General features: G+C 35.1%; 1 protein-coding gene across 1 annotated transcript in view; it reads right to left on the bottom strand.

Annotated features, from left to right (window-relative positions):
• The window catches only part of LOC132907770 (cytochrome b-c1 complex subunit 8), a 248,975-nt gene extending 223,159 nt beyond the window's left edge, over nt 1-25,816 (bottom strand). The window contains exon 1 of the mRNA XM_060961170.1: nt 25,809-25,816. The gene's annotated coding sequence lies outside the window, so the exon portion shown is untranslated. The remainder of the gene's footprint in view (nt 1-25,808) is intronic.
• Nucleotides 25,817-26,072: the final 256 nt, after the last annotated feature.

Genomic DNA, 26,072 nt, shown 5'->3' with positions numbered 1-26,072 from the left:
TATCTTCCTATTTACTTATTCTCTTCACTTCTGTTATTAACCGCTTGCTTATTATTTGTTTAGCAATTACTTATACAATCATTAGTTATTGATTGTCGTGATATGAATAGCTAATTACTCCATTCACGTTACGTCTAACGCAGAATATTTAAATCTGTATTTATCTGTATTAGTCATTTAAAGAAATCTCTAATTATTTCAAAATCTGAGGAATCAAAGTTAGATTTAGAGCTGAATAGATACTGTTACAATTTCATTTCAGTATCATATATAGTATACCATAGTAGTATTCACGATAGTATAAAATGATATTAAAAAAGTTTAAAAAAGAGTGAAACTCGCTCAAAGACACGTTTGACCAATTCTTTCGAACATTAAATAAATGCAACTCAAAAAGATCTCCTCCAAAAATGATCGATATTTGTCTCATTCGATTATCACGATCACATTTCTAACATCGGTTTTTATTAAACGCAATCAATCGATTGGAATTCCTAGGATGGAATGTCGAGCATTCGATGATTTCACGGAATCGCGCAGTCCATTCGCGAGATTCCAACAATGTCGTTGGACGTCTCGTCAGCTCTCTGCGGTTTGACTATGAAAAATGAGGTCACCGGAGAGGCTGTAAAATATCACGTAAAATTAGCGAGACCGTGATAGCGTCGTAAAAATGATTACTACCGATGAGTCATAGTCGAAACGCCATAACCGCGCTCCGCCATTTTTCCCCTGCACCATTTTCTTCCCTTTTCCATCGGCGGATCGTGGAAGAATAAACGCAAACGCGACGGCAATTACGGTACTTTCTTTCGGACCGAATCTCTCGACACACTTGACGGAACGCTAATGCCCGGAATCGATAAAACTCGAGGATCGTTGGCCGATTCTTTATACACCTTAATAGCCGCAACAAGAAACTCTCGGTTTGGTTGTAAAAATTTCAAACGGAAAGATTTATGAAGCAATTCGATGGAATCGGGAAAAACGAACGTAGAAACTAGACTGGATGAAGTTGATGAGTGTATGTAATCGAAGATGGTATTTGGTATCTTTCGTGCGGATTTCTTTATTTTTATTATTTCTATCGTATTCCATATAATAATTCGTTTTCTTCGCCGGAAAAACGAACAACATCTAATGAGTGAATTATGACAAATGTCTAGTAAATACATTTATCTTTGTACGCTCAAAGTAACGCGTTACACGTAATGATTTATTACGAACCTACCACGAGTCTCATATTAGTCTAACTTCGAACCTGTGTTCGTGCAAGTTACTTGAATCGAGATCAAATAATCTTTGTTTAATTTGAGGTAATTTGACTTCGAATGGATATCTCGTGGAAAATAGATACCCAAAATGGCGTGTGTCTAAGATCATGCGGATCGTGTCAATCGGATACCGATAAACGAATTACTGTCAAATTGGAAAATCAATAGGGATCAGCAAGCACGAAATTGGGAATAATATTACGTTACGTAATAATTACGTTTCGAGTTTGGAAATAGTTGGAAGAATCTCAATTTCACTGGAAAAGTGGAAAGATATTTCAAATTGTTCGAATTCATGTTAATCCTCGTTGAATTAGTCAGGATATTTTGGCTCGAAGAATAGTTAAAAAAGAATGTCAACTGCATTTGACGAGTGAGAAGATATTTCAAGCTCTGCAAGTTCACCGTAATCCTCGTCGAATCAGACATGTTACTTAGTCTCGAGGAATAGTTAGAAGAAAGTCAAGTGCGCTTGAAACATGAAAAACTGTTTCAAGTTCTGCAAGTTCGCGTTGAGTCTAAATTCACATTGGTGAAATTCCTTGAATTCAAGCGACTCGACTGTCGAGAACAAACGCAGAAACTATAAAGAACGTTTCAAATGAAATAAATAACAGGTTCTTGCTGATAAAGTCGTTCAAGTGGCTTGAATTCAGATAGCGTGACTAATCCGAACAACTCTTTGAGAAACTAATTTCAAATTGATCGAATTCAGGTAACTTAACTTAAATTAAGGCTACGGATGTCGAGAAATTTTTGTGAAATCGGATAATTCGCTTGAACTTTAAATTCCTCGCAGTCCACGTACACCCTGTATATATCTCCATATAAATAACATTCGATTTGCGTTATGCAATGTTTCCTTGGACGAAAATCGATGTGTTACGATTATTTCTGCTTTGGCAGAGCGATCATTTTAATACGGGATCGTGAAAGCGATCGATCGAACGATTTTGCGGCGTTGAGCGACGACAACGGAGCGGAACGAAGAAAAAGCGCGCGAGAAAAAGGCCACTGAAGAAGAGAAAAAAGAAAGAAGGGGAAGCGTATCGAATTATTCTGGCACGACCGATCATTCCGTTGAAAAAAAGCTCGCTGCCCGTTCTCTGACTGTCTGTCTGTCTGTCTCCGTGAAAAAACTGATTTTGTTTTTACGAGTAAACGACCAGACCGCTTTCGATATTTCACCGCCATGTAAAACGCGGCTCCGGTATTTTTCTCGAATTCGAAAGCGAGAACATTGACCGAGCAGCAAGGTCGCTTGTACGCCAGCCTACCAAGAGGAAAAGATAATTTGCTCGATTTCGAGATATACCAGCATTTATATAAGAGTAATTTATGACGGTAATTTGTATTTATAAATATGGTGCAGTTTTATATCTTGATCGAGTTTCCCTTCTTTTCTCCCGCACCGACTTCTTCAATTTGCAACTTTGTTAAGGATATGATACAGGGTGACCAAATAAAAGTTTTCTACGTGAGTTTCTTTAAACTACTCGTTATTCGAAAAACGTTCCGAATATTATTATATCAATATTACTACTATTAATACTAATATTACGTTTGCAAATATCTTCACTTAGAGAAGAATTATTTTATTAAAAAGAATCATTATAAACTACGTATGTATGCATGTTATTTATTGTAATGAGGCTTAAAGCCTGGTACGACCTTTGTTTACACAAGTGCAGGTTTATACGTGTATTGCAGATTATAATAAAATATTTCTAAAGTAAAATGAATTTCGTCAGAAACATTTTCGTCGAATAATAAAAAGCTTGGAATATATTTTCATAGGAAGACGAAAATAAGACACCCTGTATATTCTTGAAGAATGCTTATTATAGAATATTATAAAAAAATCTAATCTAATAAAAGCTACGTTATATAAAACACGATAAGACACGACGAAAGTACAAGTACCTATCATAAATGATTCTTCGAGAGCTCGCTGCAATTATCGACTGGTTAGATCAACGCTTTACGGTGATGCATTTTGAAACGCAATTATATTTACGGGCGGATGGCCGACCGGTTAATTCCCAGCAGGCGATATTTTAACGCGGTACGATTTTTTTAGCAAATAGTCGAACGCGAACAATCCGAAACGGTATTCGAAATGGCGGCTAGCCCGTTCCTAATTAATTATGCTCACTCTCTCAATTAGTGCGCCGAAAGCACGGTTCAATTATAATAACATGATAATACATGAGCCATGCAAGGGGTCGTTATACCCGCCAACGTGACGTCACGTTCACGTGAAAAACATCGTTTATCGCGTAAGATAGATCTGAAGATTAAGAAGGATAGAAAGAGACAGAGAGGTAAAGAAAGAAGTAAAAAAAAGAAAAAGGACGGTATTCGTACAGGAAGGAAACCTGTTAGCGTCAATTAAGAAGTATGCTGACAGTGCGCGCACGGCGAAAAGATAATCACGAAGCTTACATCGTGCGAAATTCAATTTATGCAATCCGCTTCTACATAATTTTCTACTTTCTTTTTCCTTTTCTTATATTTTTTCTTCAACCGTCTATTCTCACTTCACGCTTCTTAAATAAACGTTGCTGCAACTTCTGTCGCACTTTCTCAGGCTTTATTGCCAAGAATGAGAAATATATTCGAGCCGAGAGATTGGTAATTAACGTTAAGACTTTCAAAAAAGTCTTAATTTTTAAGAAGTAATTGGAGGATCGTGTGATGAAAGAAATGTATACCTTCTCATTCTTATAATTTTTAGGTTATACGTAATTATGTTGGTTGGAATATGTTACTTAAAAATTTACATTTAAAAAGCTAGGTTAGCAGATTGACCATTTAAATTATTCACATAAAACGTGCAATTCTTTTCGTATAGAACAACATGGTATTCGTTAGCAGAAAATAATAGAGTTTAGAAATAAATTTTCATCGATTCTCGTACGAACAACAACTCTGCTTTTATTTAATAATCATGATATTAACTTTTATTCTGACATTATGGTACCGAACTTTTATGGTACCACGCGTATGATAAAAAGTGGAAATATATAAACAGAGACATTCTAAAACATGCTCTAATATAATAAATACTATTTGCATTATGTATTTTTTTTATTAAATATAGGAAAAAGTATTATAAATTATTAATTTCAAGATACCTGGTAGAATCTTCCGGCGTCAGTGTGTCTTCTGTCATGTTCAAAAAGCATCGTGTGAGGTTAGGATACTGCGTGATTGTCCTCATATGGTCCCGATGATAAATTTTCGATAACGATAAACATCGTTAACCTCTACCGCGAAATGAGGTCATTCTATCTCGAACGAGATCGTCTTGATCGATTTTTTTCAATGTTTCTGAATGAAAGCTCTTTCACGCCGGCACAACACTTCCGTCGATCACGAGCGCCCGTTACGGAATGCTGGAACACTCGTGCCCGATCTTTCTCCTGTAGCTCGTTACCCCCACTACGACAAAGTCCCTTATACTTTTTTAAAACCCACAATACTTCTCGATAATCTATTGTCAATTCGTTTAACGATCACTCGATGATGTACGTCAAATGTATTGTTTCAAAGTTGGTAGGATGAGAATGTTCGATTCAAATACAATCAGTCGAGGCAATAATAGCTACGTTCTGTTAAATACGATCTTTGATATCTTATATATATATGTAGAGAACTGGTATATAGGATGTTTGACCGATGATTTATTAGATGTTATTGCCTGTTCTCGAAACCGTCGAATATATTTAAAATAATAAATAAATATACACACTATATTCGCTGAGTCGCTCGTACAGTGTATATATTATGTATAATTAATACTCAATAAATGCTCGCTAGGTACTGGTCGATAACTCGGTAGATAACTCGTGATAACACTTAGATAGCTCGTTGATGCAGGTAAATACTAAACTCTTTTCGGTTGCATCGGTTTATTTATACTGGTCAGAGGGGAGCCCGAAAATTCAAATTCGTCTTCGTTCGACGCCACCGTTACATGTAATGTGTTGATATATCAGCGATCTTTTATACGAAATTTCTGCTGAATATTAATTTATGGTATATTCTTATACATATAGAAGTTACAAGTAAAACTTTCATTTTTTTTAAAATAATTTTAACATTTTATAATGTGGGAAGATAATATCAGTGTCAGAAGTTTTAAAAATACGAATCATAAATTAATCATTTATTGATACTATGTTTGTACCTTACCTTCAGAGAGAAGGATTATCAATCCAATATTTCATGTAATATAATCGACAAATTTCAAAAAATAGAGAACAGACAATATTGAGTCCTTCAATTGCGTAAATATCTCACAGATTGCAACAAGAAGGGCAAAAAAGATTAATTATTTGTTCCAAAATTGAAACAATAAATCAAGCCTTTGAGATACTATTTATTAAAGAAAGTTATTTTCAGTGTGAAATGAACGGACAACTAGTTCTCAGAATTAGAATGGAAAGCTAACATAAGGAAAAACGATTGTGGAGTATAAATAATACAAGTGTTTAAACACGTAGGAGTGGGTGGATACGTTCGTCAGTCTGTCATCGTTCGGGTCGGGTCATCCTGTGGCTAGACTCGGTTCGCGCGTCGTGTAACTTATTACGTCATCAGACATCAACCAACCAATCCGGAAGCGTCTCCGTCAAAATCACGTGACTCACCACCCTCTAACCATCCCTTGACCACGCAGCACATATGCGCATCGGTACCACGGGTTCGCATTCTCACAGGCGTACCAACGCAATTACAATAGACAAAATGGCGTTTTTTCATGATGACCATTTCATTGATAATTTTTTGGCTTGTGTGAAGGCACGTTTCTCGCATATCACGTAGAGATAAGAAAGTAAAAACGATTGCTTATGAATAGTGATTAAAGAAAATTTATATGATCATTCTAAAGAACTCCTTAATTTGCAGAAATTTTGGTTTAACTTCATTTTACGTAGTTTCCTGATACATATTTTAATCTGTCATTTTAATTTAGGATAATGATTTTGCTATATCAAACTTTCATTTTTATTCCGTTTTCAGATTACTTTAAATGGTTCAATGTTCTCTAATTTGGATTTACGTATCGTACACGTATGTTGGAAATAATATGTTAGGACAGGTAACTTTTCGTTTGTAAGATATATTATCAAAAAGAATTTAATTTTTAAGAAATATTCTATACTAGTTGTAAACATGCTGAATAACAATATTGAATCTTTTTATGAACCTTTTATTTCAGTTTTCAGCAGAATTCTCTTAAACATTATTCTTATGTTTGCTGTAAAGTAATTTAATTTAAAAGAAATTGTTAGAATAAACAGAAAATTATTTGACAATGGATCCCATATTTATTAGATTATTGAAATTATCTACTGCAGATAAGTTTGAAAAGCCGTAACAAATAATCGATAGTCCTGACCGGGGATAGCAATTGATCTGACCAATGGGGCATCAAAATAGGAGGGTGAAAGGCGATTCTTATGTACACCTCCTCGAATCCGTTTCCAGAAACCAGTATATTGTCCAAGCAACCCCTGGCTAGTTTTGATGTTCTGACAGCACTCTTAATGACCGATCGGATACAAAATGGCGTACAAATGTATGTACATATATATAATCCGTATTATATTACATCCGTATTATAAAAAATAAAAATTCCAGGAATAGATAATTATAATAGAATTACAGTAAAATTTATTGTATATATTCGTTACCTTGTTTATAGGTTAAATGTGTACTTTTATGTAAATTAAAGATAGTAATTTTAATTAATAGTAATAATTTAATAAAATATTTAAGGAAATAATAAACTTCCGTCAATTTGTTGTTAATTCAAAAAACATATTTCGAACCTTTGCAATTTTATATAAATTTAAAATCATTGAGCCCTAGTATAAGAAATTCGAAACATTTAATGATTAAATGTTTAATTTATAAGGTTACTTTCTTCGTGAAATGTAACTTTCTACTATAAACTTTATTAATGTGGTATACTGGTATATATTTTAATGTATTATTTGTGTATAAATAGTCTATGTATTGTTATTAATTGAAGGATACTATTACCAAGTTATACACAATTTCTACTATATAAAGTATTTAAGCTATAATTGCACTTCGGAAATATATCTTATCAAGACACTTTACACTAATGTTAATAACAATACAGTAAATAACAAGGTATATACAACACGAGCATGTGGAAGCTACGCACTACGTCGAGAGACTGAAGGATAAGCTGCGAATATATTTGGTACTCTATTCTTATATAAAACAACCCTTCGGGCGATCTGAGAGGGGTGAAATTTTAAATCTGATGTATAGATAGGAGAAAGGGAGCTAAAAAAATTGGAAGGGTGAACAGTTTTTGGTCCAGGTGTTACCAGCCACAGGGAGCTAAAGAGGGTTCTTTCTTTTTTATATTTATATTATTTTTTTAAGTAGTGATGTAAGTTACGGTGGCAAATAAATCGGAGTAAAATTCTTTATTTCGACATTAAAAAGTATTGCTATATAATAGTCGTTTTTATATTAGTAAACATGTTGAACAAATTAATGAATACTATAAATTGATGTATTCTATCTTATAATACATGTATCTTTAAAGTATACTACTGTATATTGTATTTAAGAACTTTCATATTATCTATTCTTTATAATTTAAAAGCCGTAGTGATCAATCCATAAATTGAAAATTAGAGGAAAGTATTATATATATTTTGAAATTTATCATTAGTAATATATAAGCTCATGGGAGTGAAACTAGCTCATTTTAGTGAAATAAGCCCATTTTACATTATGAAATATGTTCCATGTGCCTAATTTATGCATATGTAGTATATATTATTTTATGTTATTTGTTATATAGTTTGATTTGTTCTTTACTTATCGTATGTTTCGTACAAACAATATACTTTTGATTATAATTTCCGGAATTAATTTCTTCATTAACATAGCTATGTAACCTGGAAAATATTAAAGTGATATAATTATTAATAATTATTATAATTATGTAACGAATAAATTTGTAAAATGATTATAGATCTATTACTACTATGAGAAAGAAAATAACTACTGTAGCCATCTAACGAAGATAGCGTCAACTATTTAATAGGTACGAAATTACCAAGATGGCGCGATCACTGCATTGCACGTTGCGTCTCAGCTGGCAAGTAACGATAGATAGAAAACACTAATGTTTCCAGTTACAAGTTACAGGCTGTCTTTTATGAAGCACGTACACCTTAATGATATTGGTGGATCTGTCCTTTAAACAGTGTGCCATTGAACTATAACAAAGAATTTCTTGTGGTAGGAGTTTAGTAAATATAAGGAAAATATATCCATGTACATGTTATCGACTTATTACTATTTCAATAGTCCACAGATATATCGATATTAAAACATATAGATCTTAATAATATTAATACTGTTTAAAAAGAGAGGTGGTGTGTAATAAATTCCATCTAAATTTTCATCTTCCAATTTCGAGTTATTCAATATTTCTTTTTATTATTCCAATGTACATCTAGTAAACCATTTCAAAATATTAATATCGTTTCCGACAAGCGGGTGTCTTTGCTGACATCAATGTAACCACGAGTGAAAGAAATTTTTATGTTAATATTTACATATTATACTAAATGTTTGTTTCTACCACATATATATCAATACTGTAGTAGTAACATTAAGACATCTTATCAAACAAGCATGATAAACCCCTATATGCTACAGAATTGTAGAGAACCAGAAAACAGATACTTAATGAATTTAAAAAATTATAATTGAAGAATTTCTCCAACTTGTATAACAAAAAATTGGTATGGATATGATACATAAAAGTATTGCATTGATGTTTTTTCTTGTTCCAGTTATATACACTATAGAGAGTATTTACTATTGCGAGCAAAATAATAATGACGGAGCCATCTATCGGTTACTATGTTAATTATTGAGGAGCAGATTTGGGGCTTCAAAAAAAATTGATGTTTTACAATTTTTTGTTGTGTTTCAAAAGCAGATTTTCATTGATCTAAAATTGGAAAGTAAACATTTATATGTATTTAATATAAATACGTATATACGTGTGAAGAATCAAAAATATTTTATTCTTATACATTTTATGGTAAAACATATCTCTAACAAAAATATCCTGGAATATAAATATGTTTTTAAAATACGTATCTTATAAGATCTTTACTTGTTCATACAAATTTAAAATAATCTCGAAGTTATGGGACGATATTTTGAAATTTAACAATAAATTATTCGAATATCACAATATACGTATGAAACAACTAGGTACATGTGTTCTAATTTTATAGATAGAACACTTTTCCTATTCTTAAAAATATAATATGAACATTATTTATAAATTATTACTACACATATTTGTGCTATAGACATGAACCAAACACGCTTATATGATAAGTTAATTTATTAATAACTTATGTTCACTCTATGAAATCGAACAAACTACTGTGTGATAATTTACGCCATGAGACAAAAGATAAAAAGAAACATGATCAAACGAATGTCAATATTCATCAAAACCAATCATTTTTGAGTATCTTAGGCAACTAAATCGTATATTTTCGCAAACATTAGGGCCGGAAATAAAATTTCCAACATACAATATTTAATATGGATATGTATTATTAGAGTACATATTGTGACAAAAGTTCTATCATCTTCTGTGAATTTAGTACGATGCATAGAGGTAGTTGAAAATTGTCTTTATATCCGTTTAATTGTTGTAAGGATGAAATAATACATATGTATGTGTATCTGTACATATGTGAGCTAAATAAGTAAGACTAGAGTTTTTAGGCTTTGAGGTATATTTTTTTACTTCTGAGTGAAATTTCGTGGGTGTTATAACTGGATTTCTTTACAAGCGAATTGTCGGTTGATTTGTTTCGAGTTTTATAAATAAGATTCTTGATGTGGGTGATAAGATCAGTTATTTTGGTTTCTTCCTATTTCCTTTCCACTATAATACGTATAATTTGTACTGTAATCACATTGAGTCTCTAAAATGGCTATCAACAATTTATTTTACATTTTTGAGCATTTTGAATATTCATTATCGCTACCATTACTAGGAAAGCCATCATTCTTTCGAATAAACTACATGGATAGTATCTGTTCGAAATCTTTCAGCTAAATATTTGAAGACAGATAACGTAATTTTGAAATCGTACATATTTGTAATTTGAAAAATTGTTTGAAAGATCTCGTTCAGGCTGGTCGTTTTTAGAAGTTGAATCGCCAAGCTATAGTTTTACACTGACAACCTGTACATAGGATTTTAATTGTAATCGGGTATAGATAGTTTGATATTTTATTGACGAATGTGATGCGTGTTAAAGCAAATCGAATGATGTATTTGATGTATTGATGGATTTGATTTGAGTGATGTATTGTATCTTATAATACACGCACGTTTTAAAGTATACAGTATATTGTATTAAAAAGTTTTTAAGTTTGTCTGTTCTTTTTAACTGAGTCACTCAAAAGCTATCGTGATTAATCTATAAATTGAAAATTAGAGAAAAGTACTGTTATATATTTGGAAATTCATCATTTTCAGCATTACATAAGTTTATAGAAGTAGAATAATATTTTAGAAGTTGGATAAATTTATAAAAAAATTCGATGAAAACAACAGAGAGTTTATCTGGTCTGTTAGAGAAAATTTGATCAATCGTAAAATATACGAAACGAAGCATTAAAATTAGCGATGCATTAAGGAAGGAGCAAAATAACATGAGAATTTAAAGAAGGTTTCCACGAAAAACTAATCTTGAGTAAAATAATGTTGTTTGTAATAATCTAATTCAGCAATTAAAGTAATTTTTAGTCCTTACGACATGAATTTTAACATTTTACACATGATTGAAAGATTTCTAACACTTTCATCAATTATAAACAATATATTATTATCGGTCAGAAGCGCCGTCGATGTTGAAGTTAATTGAGTTAAAAAAATTTGAAAGAAATGCTTGATATATTACTTTTGTTTGAAATCCTAATAAGATAACTATCAATATGTTACAATTAGCAAAGTAATTCCACCGATTAATTGTTTAAAACAAGAATTCTGAACAAATTAGAACCAAAATTTACAATTGGCTTTAATTAATCACAATCTTCAATGAAAGAGATAAAAAGAAGGTTTGGGAACAGAAAACATTGAATTTTTAATAGTTTAAAGAATGATGTTTAAATTTCATGATTCTACTACTATTATGAGTAACAGAAAAGTAAGAGTACATAGAAAACGCTTTTAAATCAAAATAACCTCATTTTACATTATAATACATATTCCATTAACATTTTTCATGTGTCCACCTAATAATAGGTTTTTTTTGTACATTTTTATAATTTTTATAATTTTTTATGTTATTTGTTATGTAATTTGATTTGTTTTGAATTAAATACACAACGTTTCGGAAGACCAATTACAAGTTACAATACATTCATCACTTTTACAATTAAAATTTTTAATTGTCCTTGTTCAATAAATTTAGTGTTTTAAATAAAGGAGACTAATTTATTTTATAACCTTGAATTGTAATTGTAAACATGTAACCAAAATAAGAAGTGTAATCAACCAGTATTCAACCTTTTTAAAGCCATTCAAATAACTAGAAAAAATCTTAAGATGAATATTCTATCTGCTTTTTCAATAATATTAACAAGAATACATAAACGAATTCTTTATAAAAAAATTATTATGGATATGATCTATAAAAGCATTGCATCGGAAACTTTATTTTTCTCAACTTATATACAGTTTACAGGGTAACTACTATTGTGAGTAAAATGATAATACCTAAGCCACCTATTGGTTGCTATGTTAATTATACAGGGTGCGCCGTTAGAATTCGGACAGAATTCAATTTGTAGTTCCCACCATATTAGAATTCAGATGTTTGTGCTGATTGACTCTGAAGTTAGTTAAATATGTCAATAAGTCTTCTATAACCTCAAAATGACAGAACTCGTTAAGCAAAACCCGGAATACGATAGAAGAGCGGCGATTATAGAAAGTCTTCGCGCCGGGAGAACGCCGGTCGAAATTATAAAATTCTTTAGCTACCCAAGATCGACGGTATACGACATTGCTAAGAGATACGCAGCCTCAGAGTGGTTCGAGAAGGGTTCTCCTTCTCCGGCGAGAAAAGTTCAGGTTAGGGAAAAATCAACAAGGACGCCAGAAATTATTCAAAGGGCCCAAGACATGATTTTGGAAGATCCGGGAACTTCTCTCCGAAAATTAGCCTCCGTCTTGGGGGTGAGTGAAACGATTGTCCGTCGAATAGCTCAAGAGGATCTTAGATATGCCTCCTACGTTCTCAAAGTCCGTCAGATGCTCTCCGAGGCCGCCAAGCTTAAAAGATTTGCCCGTTGTCATTTGATTCTGTGTTCGTTAAAACACGAAGCTGCTGGCCGCATTATGTTTTTTTCCGATGAGAAAATTTTTACTGTGGATGCCAAAGTGAATCGGAGGAACGACCGTTGGCTGGCCCACAATCTCGAAGATGTTCCTGTTGTGGGCAAAACCAAATTTCCAGCAAGTGTTCACGTTTTGAGCGTTGTCTCAAGTGAGGGCGACGTCATGCCTCCGCACTTCTTCCAAAAAGGCGAAAGAATCACAAAGGAGGTTTATTTGGAGGTCCTGAAGACAGTAATAAAGCCGTGGATGGAAATTACGGCTTCTGGAAGGCCGTATTTATTTCAACAAGATGGCGCACCTGCTCACACAAGTCATCTTGTTCAAAATTGGCTCTCTGACAATGTGGACATGTTTTGGTCGAAAGATTTCTGGCCTCCTAACAGTCCCGACCTAAACCCATTGGACTATTACGTGTGGGGCGTTATCGAGAGACAAACTAATAAATGCAGGCACCCCAACGTCAACTCCCTACGAGCTGCTATCGAGTCAGAATTCGCGACAATTAAACGCGACCAGTTGAAGTCAGCGTGCTCGCGCTTTAGAGCAAGAATAGAGCAGGTCATAGAGGCAGAGGGTGGTTACATAGAATAAAAGTTCTCAGCAAGGACCCTTTAAATGAGATATAACAACATTTTCATGTGTTTTTGTGTATTGACTTAAATAAACAACTTTCTGCACAAAACTTCTTTTGTCCGGATTCTAACGGCGCACCCTGTATATCGGGGAAAATTGAACTTAGGCTTCAAAAAAGCTTAAATCCTTATAATCTTTTATTGCATTTCAAATTTTGTAAAATATTTGTACATAATTCAAATACACATATGTTTGACACATGATAAATATAAAAATAATAAAATAGAATAAAATTTGTCCGTAAGAAACATTTTATTTCCAATAAAAAATAAAATTGAAAATATATCATGCGTATCCTATCAGTTATTATCTGAATATGTATTCAAATTTTATTTTCTTGGAAATGTGCCGTCAGATGGAAAAATTTTATTTTGCATTTTTCATTTATTTTCTCGTACAATTTAACCTCTTGTCGATTATTTACTCCTGTTCAATCCGGAAATAGCCAAGTTCAAGTATACTTATCAAATTTCCGAACTTGTATGTAAGTAATAATTTTAATGGCATTTACATTGAAGTATGTTACTTGTATACACCATTTCTCTTATAATAAGAAATTCCTTGTTATGTAGCTTAATAAAAGAAAATTCACTCGTTTCTTTCCTCAAAAATAATATAAATATGAGTATATTTACAGAGTATTGCAATCGTACTTAGTTTAAGGAACGATATTTAAAGTCCATCGGTTTAGTACTACTGCGAGTGAGAAAAAAGTTACGTAGCCATCTATCGAATATGATGTTAACTATCTACAATATTACACGGAGATGGAAGGAGTCTCGTGGAACTACAAAGTAGCAAGGGAGATACTTACTGTTCTCTATTGTATCACGCGATGCAACATTGTTTTCTTTGCACATATATGTGACACTTTTGTCCAATATAAAACGATCTAATTAATTAATACTAATATGAAGGTACGAAGATATTTTATGCTTATAGATTTTGCGGTAAAATATATTCCTAACAAAAATATTTTAGAATCTGTACCCTAATTTACATATATTGACATAAAAATTTCTTTCACTCGTGGTTACGTCGATATCAGCAAAAAGAACTATTTTCGAAAATTGGTTTGACGATAACCTAGCGAAGATACCAGTTTGTCGAAAACGATAAACATTAGATTCACGGGCATTTCTTATATTACCTATCTCTACGAGCACCCATAAAATTGACGGGTAAACGAAAATACGCATTTTTTTTTTTAAATCGATTTATTCAAATTATGTCTGAATTGAACAATATTAGGCTTAGGTGAATTGTTACAAGCTATCGACAGTGTGTTATTAAAACGCGGGCGCCACGATTTTGCCGCGAGAGTTTCACGGTCCATTCGACGAATAGAAAAACGTTTATTAGCGGTGGGCTGGAATTTTTTAAAATCATCTTCGATATCCTTTTTTCTGAATTAATTTTTTGACGTTGAAGGTGACAGAAATGAAGCGTGTGATCTTTGGCAAATGTTCTCCTTGTCTTCTCCAACTAATTCCTCGGCTAAACAAAATATAAACTTCTTTCTGGATATTTTCGATCCGGTGCATTCGTATTATAATATCCACGCGTTTATCGCTGCCAAATCTAAAATATTGAAAAAATCTTGAAGGGACCATCGGAAACTCCCTGCTTTCACACTATATTTGCATGCCATCTGATCAACGACGTCCACACCAAACTTTGCTTTATTATAAAAAGTAATGGTTTCCGGAACACGTTTATAATTGTCTTCTACTTGTACACCTGTATGTTTGGTGCTTAAAAGGAGGACTTTTACGTTAGGTTTACTTCTACAGTAAGCGTGCAGGTTTCTGATTTATATAAATATGAGGAAAACAAAGTCATTTTGTTCTCTTTTTCCTTCGCTAGTTTCGGCAGTTCTCTTTTGTTCGACCGGATGGTCCCAACCAGGGTTGTTTTTTCTGCAAGTAATTTTTTAGCTAGCGGGATGCTTGTTAAGAAATTGTCTGTCGTAAAACTACGTAACTCAGCAACTGTGATTGTCCAGTCTTTTTTCAAAACTCGGTGCGCCTCGGTTTCAGTGCAATCTTTTATGTATTCCGTTATGTATCTGTTAATTATCAATTCGAAAGCACTAGTTACACAACCCGACATAATATTTCTCTTAGCATAGCTAGTAGGCCCTATGATATCCTTGAAAATCATACGAACGGGCCCCCTACCCCTAGATCCGCCTGCTTTCAGTTTTATCTACTGTGTCCCGTCAACTGCAATTTCAATTTCACCCATTACATTTTGGGATGTGCTTGGAATGCTCGTCTTCTGATCTTCGGAGTCAGAACTAGAAAGAATACGCATCCTTTTCTTATTACGACACACTTTCAAGAAGTTTTTCACTATCTGAAGATCCTTCTATCTCTCCACCTTCAATGTATTTAGAACTTTTACTGTCAACTTCGCTTTGGCGTAATTCATAGTGATTTTCTTCGGAGGTATCCTCAGAACAATCTTCATTGATGTTGACAATTTTGTTCAATATTTTATTATATCTCCTGGATTTACTCATGATTGATAAAAAAGGGGGATTGGGCAAAATAAAAAAATACTGTGCCCAAATTCAATTACCCTGTTGTAAATACTTACAATAAGCGGAGACTGTCTACAGTAATTGAAACTTTTGCACACTGACTTTGAAAAACGTTCTTACACTGTGACTGCAGCAGTCATACTAAAGATCTTCTCTTGCTTTAGGGGTTTCATCAGTGATAGGCATAAGCGATTTTGTTGAAGACGAAAATAGATTGAGATAACGAATTGTAGACATCTTAGTAAAAACTTTTCTTTCATTGTTATATTTATTATTGGAGGAGTGATTTTACGAAAGAAGCAAACATATAAGGATTGTTTATGAAATCAGCTAGCTCGTCACTTTGATGGGTTTTGTAGAGATAGATATACTACACACAAATTTCAAAAATTAGGAAGCTTAGGAAAAAATAATTATGTGTATAAATTCTTTCGATGAAATGATTAACTTATTACGATGCAAAATGGTTAAAATTAGTGCTATAGTTTTTGGGGTAATTCATTTCGATGTTTGAAATCCGTCAAATTGACGGACCGGTAAATCTAGTGTTAGTACTTTTAAACGATTTACCAAATATGTACAGGAATAAAAAAAAGAAATATTCAATAACTCGAAATTAGAAGACGAAAATTTAGATGGAATTTATTACCCACCGCCTCTCTGTTTTTAAGCAGTATTAATATATCATTAAGATCTATATGATGTTTTACTACCGATGTACTTATAGACTCTATGATATAGTACTAGACCGATGACATTTATACCAATACATTTTCTTCCACCTATTTACAGATACCTCCTTCAACGACAAGAAATTTCTTATTGCACTTTAATCAAGGACATACAAATTATCCGACCAAAAAACAGTATAAATATGGATATATTTACAGAGTATCGCAATCGTAGCTACTTTAAGGAACGATATTTAAAGTCTATGGGTTTACTACTACTGCGAGTGAGAAAACAGTTACGTAGCCATCTATTGAATATAATGTTAACTATCTATTACACGGAGATGGAAAGAAGTCTCGTGGAACGGTACAGGAGCAGGGGAGGTACTTACTGTTCTCTATCGCTCACCATCCACGATGCAACATTGTTTTACTTACACATATATGTGACACTTTCGACCAATACGCGTGCTTAGATTTAGGATTGTGTTGAGTCTGTCAAAAACAACCAATCAGGCTCGCATTCCCCCAGAGGACTTCTTTCCATTTCCGTGTTATACACATGTGCATACTACATATACCCCTCTTATAAAATTGGGAGGACTTAATAACATTTGTAATTAATGTTAACACGAAGGACCAAAAATATTTTATTCCTATACGTTATACGGTAAAAGATATTTCTAACAAAGATATTTTGGAACAAAAATACGTCTTTAAAACTCCTACCTCGCAAAATTTGTACCTATTCACTCGTAATAATTTCGAAGTTACGAGACGATGTTTTCAGACTTAACAACAATTTATTAAAATACCACTATATATAATGGTTTATGATTCACAGATTGGCCCATGAAAATTTTCTAAATAGAATATTCCAGAATGAAAGATTTTTTCGCCATTACGCGTATTGATTTCTACGTGTAGATATTCCCTGGTCATATATCCATTTAATCTTCAAGATAAAGCTTCCCTTCTCTCTTAAAACAATTAATTCGCCCTTGAACGCTAAAACATGCTGCGAATCTTCCCCATTTTTTCTTTTATACTCCGCGTTATTTGCAATCCACTCTTCAGCGTGCAAAGTAATAAATAAATAAACGTATTATGGAAATTTCACGCGAGCAGAGACATCCAGCAACGATGCTTCGTTCTTCTTAGTAGTTAATCTTTTGTAATTTCAGCTTCCTTCTTCTATCATCTGCAGCAAGTCAATCATGCTGTGAACGAAACCATATTCCCAATTCGGTTGGCGAAACACATTAAAAACACACGAAAATAACAATACCGTTGTGTACCGAGTAAGACGATACCAAATCGAATATTAATGCATCTATTCCTCGATACTACGCTTTAACTTATGCGACTTACAACTTCATAGATAAAAGACACGACGTAACTGTTTCGAGTTGCCCTCGAAGAGAGGAACCGAAATCGCGAAGCAGTGAGTCGTCTGCAGAAACTCAATATCTGACTTGCTGATGCAGATTCTGCTAAATATATGTACATATATGTATATCCCCGTGGTACGTTAGAAACGAGGACATAAGGAAAGACCTCGGAATACCAACGGTCAAGGAGGAGATTACCAGATTCGCAACAAGATACAGAACAAGAATAGAAACACACCCGAACCAGCTGGCAGCTGAAACGTGCAACACAACAAACATCGCAAGAAGACTAAAAAGGAAACACCCAATAGGCCTCATAAAAGATATAACTTAGAAAAAACGAAGCTGGCACCCCGCTGAGGGTAGCCGCCCACATGCTATATTATTTTTTATTTATATTTTTTTTTTCTTCACCAACAAAATATAACAGTTTACCAAATGTCCATAAGGACAAATTGTAAAATAACCAAAAAAAAATAAAAAAAAAAAATATATATGTATATGTCGAGTTATAATTAGGTTTAGAGGCGTGTAACGAATCTTTCTTTGGATTAGACATTGTTGTTATGTAAGAGCGAAGATATTTATTAGTACAATTATAATTATGACAAAATTTGACAAGTAACCGAGGTAATTAGATACTCGGAATGTGAATGGCAATGATCTTAGACTCAAGAACGAATCCACGGTCAACGGGATGACGAATGCGATTTCTTCCACAGTCCAAGTCGAACTCAACTTACTGATCCACGATTCGGGTGTGACTCAACGTACTTGTCCACAGTACAAGTAGAACTTAAACACCCAATAGACCTCATAAAAGATATAACTTAGAAAAAACGAAGCTGGCACCCCGCTGGGGGTAGCCGCCCACGTGCTATATTTATTTTTTATTTTTATTTTTATTTTTTTCTTCACCAACAAGATATAACACTTTACCAAATGTCCATAAGGACAAATTGTAAAATAACCAAAATAAAAAAAAAAAAAAAAAAGTAGAACTTATCTCACTGAATCTCAGTCCAAGTGCAACTGCCCTTATATACTCCTCTCCGTACCTCTCTGTATCCCTCGGGTTAATCTTAGTTTCTAAGAGCTATTTAATTACTCCATACCTCTATTAGGTACACGTCCTCCCGTGATCATGGCTACGTTCAGCGTGTCGCGTAATTTCTGAATAATTACACAACTGTTGATTTTTTAGTATAGTCTTTATTCTTTAGACTTAGAGTTTTATTACAAAGGTCAATATTGTGACTGAATTGGAATTGAAAATGGAACTGTTTGAACGGTCTCGTACCATCAAAGAAGAAAGCTCGGTGTGGGTGTTCCCTTTGGAACTCAGAACGCGGATTCGTTGTCCACACTTTTTGGTGGAAAAGCGAGGGTAACGATCGGCGATGCCCATTGGTAAATGAATTAGGTAGTAAAGACAAGGAGAGCTAGATATGGCTCGTGGGCATCCTTGTTCATGGGAAAAGTCTTATCTTGCCAGGCACCCGCTTTCTCCATATTAGGTAAGAGTCGAGTGCAACAAACATAAACCGAAAATGTTTAAGTGAAGAAAACTGAAACTGAACAGATTCGGTTTATGTCGTCTTCTTAGGCCTGCTGCGAGTTATTAGAACAATAAATAGGTCTTGGCGTCCGGACTACGGGGAATCTCGCAAGGACCGTCACATCTGGCGTACCACATGGCAAAAAAGGAAAGTTGATTCGTGACAAGCGACCCGTTATGTCACTTCGAGCCCAAGCCCACTGTCATAATCTCGGGCACCCATACTCGGATTAAATCATACACGACTATTTCTCAGTTTTATTATTTAAGTTACAGCTATAATAAAAAGTCAGGACTAAAGTATCGGTGACCTTCCCAAACAGGAAGGCCTCGATGTCCTTTCATCTCCGACATATATATTTTTTTTTTTTTATTTTATTTTGGTTATTTTACAATTTGTCCTTGCGGACATTTGGTAAAGTGTTATATCTTGTTGGTGAAGAAAAAAAAATATAAATAAAAAATAATATAGCATGTGGGTGGCTACCCCCAGCGGGGTGCCAGCTTCGTTTTTTCTAAGTTACATCTTTTATGAGGTCTATTGGGTGTTTAAGTTCTACTTGTACTGTGGACAAGTACGTTGAGTCACACCCGAATCGTGGATCAGTAAGTTGAGTTCGACTTGGACTGTGGAAGAAATCGCATTCGTCATCCCGTTGACCGTGGATTCGTTCTTGAGTCTAAGATCATTGCCATTCACATTCCGAGTATCTAATTAGCTCGGTTACTTGTCAAATTCTGTCATAATTATAATTGTATTAATAAATATCTTCGCTCTTACATAACAACAATGTCTAATCCAAAGAAAGATTCGTTACACGCCTCTAAACCTAATTATAACCCGACATATACATATATATTTTTTTTTTTTTTTTATTTTATTTTGGTTATTTTACAATTTGTCCTTGCGGACATTTGGTAAACTGTTATATCTTGTTGGTGAAGAAAAAAAAATATAAATAAAAAATAATATAGCATGTGGGCGGCTACCCCCAGCGGGGTACCAGCTTCGTTTTTTTTTTTTTCTAAGTTATATCTTTTATGAGGTCTATTGGGTGTTTCCTTTTTAGTCTTCTTGCGATGTTTGTTGTGTTGCACGTTTCAGCTGCCAGCTGGTTCGGGTGTGTTTCTATTCTTGTTCTGTATCTTGTTGCGAATCTGGTAATCTCCTCCTTGACCGTTGGTATTCCGAGGTCTTTCCTTATGTCCGACATATATAATACCGCAAGGAAGAGAAAAGTGATCGATGACCAACCTGGGCGGATTGTCTGCTCGATGACTGAGCTTGCTAGAGGCTGCTTGCGTAGAAAGCGTCGGGAAAGCTCGCGAAACTCGCCGAGTTGGATAGGCGAAGCAGAGATAGGGCGATTGGTCATTCGAAACCTTCCTCTTTTTAATTCGAAAATGTTAATCTTCGGAAAGATGCGTCTCGCGAACTTACGTTTACTTCGCGCTAGTATTACGACGATATCGGCATAACGCGTGGATCGCAATGTCTAAAATTAACGACAATGTTTCGCTTTTCCGACCGAAGAGTAAAAGGAAAGAACAACTGCGCGTGCAATGTTGCTAAAATATGTAAGAGATAGAAATATCAGATGGACGAGAGCGTAGGAAATAGGAAAATTAAAATAGAAGAGAGTATAAAACGTGGAAGTACTATGACGTAAGAATAGGAGAATATTGTGGACTGTGTGAACGTATGAATATTGTAGTTAAGCTTCTTAGATTATATTCATGCTACGTATGATCGTTGCAATTGTAATCGCGTGAAAGGTCCAAAAGGGGAGAAATTGTTATGTTTGAAATGTACATGCAGCAACGAAGTGATACTTTTGCGGGCTTTGCTACGCTTTGGGGGACGCGAAATTGTTGACTTTTTCATTACAGTCCTCTAACTTTTCACATGTTTCGATCTAAGAAACTAGTTTCAGGGCGCGGGATTCGCTAGAGCAAAAGTTTTGCGTATGGAAATCCAGCATTTTCGGCGTATTTGATAGGCTACTGTGACGCCATATTGTTTTCTAAGCAAAGGTTCGACCAATGAACGGAGCCCTTGGCTGTAGACCACGGTCACGTGCGCAGGCTGGAAACTCCCAGGGTGGGGCTAAGGCTCTGAAGTTCCAGAGCTGTGCTTTACAAATTAGTCACCGTGAAACGCTGCGACAGAGAAGCTGGAATTTTGTACGTGACGCTACCTGTAGGAGAAAGCGTCAAGGTAAAGAATATAAACTACACTAGGAGCTTGCTCAGTGACTAACTAAACTACTTTTCATAATTTTTCAACATTTATTTAAAATAAGTACGTACACGGTATTTCGTTTGGTATGGAAAGATGTGTGTTTAAATGAACATTAATTACGAAGCTTTATTACATATGTATTATTATTTACAACAAAAAAGTTTTGTATCAAAAAACTGCAAATTTAAAATCAAGCACGTGCACACATATTTGATACTTTTATATTCGACGCGAATATCGGAAGGTAAATTTGCTTTTAATTTTCTTCAGTTCATTAAAAAATCGTGTAACTATTAACGCTATCTGTAACATGTGTAAACAATATCACGTCTAAAATATTATTCGTGAATGAAACATTTCAATGTTATTAAATTCTTTAATGGAGAAGCAAGATTATAGTATGATTCTATGCTTTACAAAGGTTTTCGATAAAGAAAAAGGTATTTATATTACGTAACATTTATTACACACTAGTTGAATACAAAATAACGACGATATAATCGTAATGATCACATATTTAAGACAAAAATTCCTCTCTATTATCATTATCAAAGTGTTGCTGTTTTCGTCCATACCTACTGCTGTTCGTTTTACCATGAGTACGCGACCACGCTAAGGAAGAACAAAAGAGACAGAGACAACCGGGTTCGGCTTGTCTCTGCAGGATGGCGCTGCACGACAAGTCCCAATTGCTCGATCGAAGTGTCTTACTGCGGACAAATTCAGCATCATTTTGCTCTAAGAGTCTTACCCTCCCCTCGGTAGTTTCCAGATTTACTATACGACCGTGATGCGAGCCAATCAAACGATAGCTAGAAACCAACATGGCGTGAATGCGTCCCATCGAATACGCCAAAAATGCTTGACTTTAAGCACGCGTAACTTTCAAAACCAGCGGATTCCGCGCCTTAAAGTTTGCTTTTTCAGTGGAAACACGTCAAAAACTACGAGACTGCGGAAAAGTCGATAACTTCGCGTTCCCTAAAGCGTACTTTACCCCGTCTTCCGAGTTCTTAAAATACGATCAGTCGAGCACTCGTTCTTCGGCAGTTACACGACGAAACGGAGTCGGGCGCTCCTCGTACCCTCCGCCGTTTCACGCGGCGTTCGCGCGATCGGAAGCGCGACCATTTCACCGGAATTCTCTCTACGTTCCATGCGAATATCGGAGCGCAACTAATGAGGCTTTTTCCTCGCTTACGATCTTACTTCGCCGTCCTTGCGGTTCCTCGCGAGACAGAACGATCTTCCCAGTTCCCCGCAGCCGAAATAACGGCGACAGTTTCCGTAGGTCATTCGAAGCGGCACAGAGCACCGATCGCGCGCAGCGCTATCGTAAACCATCAGGCGCGCTACGCGCGAATGATCGCCCTGGTCGTCGAGTTATTGATTCGCATCGATCGTTGGTATTGAAGTGATCGTCACTTCTGAGAAAACTCTACATCTGGTCTTCGGTTTCTCAAGCGCCTAAGGTCATCGAAAGCGCATAGACAAAAGAATGCGTCGAGGAAAGACCATTTAAAACAATAGAAAATTGTATAGAAATAATTTTTTAAAACCCTGAATTAGTTTTCCTCAATAATTAACATAGCAACCAATGCTTCTGAATTGTTCCACGAGAACTCTTCCATCTCCATGTTATACATATTGGGTTGGCAACTAAATGATTGCAGATATTGTCAATAGCTGGTATTTTTTCATCTTCTAATTTCGAGTTATTCAATATTTCTTTTTATTATTCCAATGTATATCTGATATACCATTAAAAAATAAAGAAAATAAAATAAAAAATAAAAAATAATAAAGTAGAATAAAATAAATAATAATAAAATAAAGTAAAAAATAATAAAATCAAAGAAAATAAAATTTGAATAGGTTCAGATAAGAACTGATAAGGTAAGCATGATATATTTTCAAATTTATTTTTTTCTGAAATAAAGCATCATACGGACAAATTTTACTCTACTTTATTATTTTTATATTTATCACGTGTCAAATATATGTGTATTTGAAAAATATGCAAATAGTTTACAAAATTTGAAATGTAATAAAATATTCTGAGGATTTAAGCTTTTTTGAAGCCTAAGCGGTACACGTCCGACGTTGGTTTCGGCAGTTGTTTCAGTCTCAGGGTAACGTTGCTAGCGAGAGAATCTGGACCGGCTTACATAGTACTACATATTTTGTAATTTACTATTCACAATATATATACTTTCAACACCTTGCAGTTTGCCCACGCATTTCTTTAATTCCATCCACTGAATAACCTTAACACTTTCGAAGTTCCTCCTCGTAAAAGAAGGCTTCTTCGACTCGTACGAATTAATTCCGCCTCCTATACAAAGTTCTCATAGTCCAAGTTCGTCCATCTTCTTCCGTATACAACCCAGACGATCGTATTCGATCCTGTCGCGATCCAACATTTAGTTCCCGCTGCTGTCTCGATCGTCGGATTGCAACGAATACCTGGACGACACGTGTCTGCGTGCGCGCCAACGTTCGTGTCACGAATCAATTTTCCTTTTTACCATGTGGCACGCCAGATGTGACGGTCCTTGCGAGATTCCCCGTAGTCCGGACGCCAAGACCTATCTATTGTTCTATTAACTCGCAACAGGCCTAGGAAGACGACATAAACCGAATCTGTTCAGTTTCAGTTTCCTTCACGTAAACATTTTCGGTTTATGTTTGTTGCACGCTCTTACCTAATACGGAGAAAGCGGGTGTCTGGCAAGATAAGACTTTTCCCATGAACAAGGATGCCCACGAGCCATATCTAGCTCTCCTTGTCTTTACTACCTAATTCATTTACCAATGGGCATCGCGGATCGTTACCCTCACTTTTCCACCAAAAAGTGTGGACAACGAATCCGCGTTCTGAGTTCAAAAGGGAACACCCACACCGAGTTTTCCTCAGTAAGAGCAGTAGAGCAGTCAGATAGTCTTGAACGGTCACGTCTAGAGCTCGGAAGTGTATTGTAAACAAAAGAGAAAAATAAAAGTTTCTTTTCTCCTTAAATTCATTATTATTTTACGTGACACTGGCAAGATAAGACTTTTCCCATGAACAAGGATGCCCACGAGCCATATCTAGCTCTCCTTGTCTTTACTACCTAATTCATTTACCAATGGGCATCGCGGATCGTTACCCTCACTTTTCCACCAAAAAGTATGGACAACGAATCCGCGTTCTGAGTTCCAAAGGGAACACCCACACCGAGTTTTCCTCAGTAAGAGCAGTAGAGCAGTCAGATAGTCTTGAACGGTCACGTCTAGAGCTCGGAAGTGTATTGTAAACAAAAGAGAAAAATAAAAGTTTCTTTTCTCCTTAAATTCATTATTATTTTACGTGACACTAGCGAGAGGATCTGGACCGGCTTACATAGTACTATATATTTTGTAATTTATTATTCACAATATATATACTTTCAATACCTTGCAGTTTGCCCACGCATTTCTTTAATTCCATCCACTGAATAACCTTAACAGTTGGTTTAATTCGCCTCAGCAAATTCAGTTTCTGTTTCCTGCGCTTCGACGTCCGTCACGCGGTCCCCTTTCCTTGCGCCGATCGGAACCACGCAATGGCCAATATTCTCGTCGACGCGACTGCACGGTTCTGGAGCGTGCAGCGCGTAGCCCTTGCGGTTGCGCAACCGCGCGTCTCTGTTCCACGCAGCGCTACGTCCTCCGCGCGATTCTTCGCAAATTACCTTTCGGCTGCACAGCGCGCGCTGTAGAACGCGGGTCCATCGGTTGGGCGCTGTGTTCCTCCGCGTACGTCGATCTCGGACCTTGCAGCTGTCACGTAAAATAAAAAAGGGGATCGAAGGTGTAAATAAAAGATAAAAGTAAAAGATAAAGAAGAAAGGAGAATTTATTTCTTAACACTTGTTTTTCATTGGCTACAATTTGCCTCTGAACTCTAGGCGAGACCTTTCAAGGCTGAGGCTCCTACAGCTTGACTTTCCGCGGAATCTGATTCTTTTCCTTCGTCATCCCTCAATATTCCAAACTAAGCACAGAAAACAAACTGAAAATATACAAAATAATGATAAAGCCAATCTGGACATACAGAATTCCACTATGGGGAACAGCAGCAATGAGCCACATAAACAAAATAGAAACAATGCAAGCCAAAATCCTTAGAACAATGCTAAACGCCCCGTGGTACGTTAGAAACGAGGACATAAGGAAAGACACTTAGAAAAAAAAAAAAACGAAGCTGGTACCCCGCTGGGGGTAGCCGCCCACATGCTATATTACTTTTTTATTTATATTTTTTTTTCTTCACCAACAAGATATACAT

The sequence above is a fragment of the Bombus pascuorum genome, chromosome 6 (assembly GCF_905332965.1).
Source record: "Bombus pascuorum chromosome 6, iyBomPasc1.1, whole genome shotgun sequence".
NCBI classification, from domain to species: Eukaryota; Metazoa; Arthropoda; class Insecta; order Hymenoptera; family Apidae; genus Bombus; species Bombus pascuorum.
This window is presented reverse-complemented; position numbering and strand designations above follow the sequence as displayed.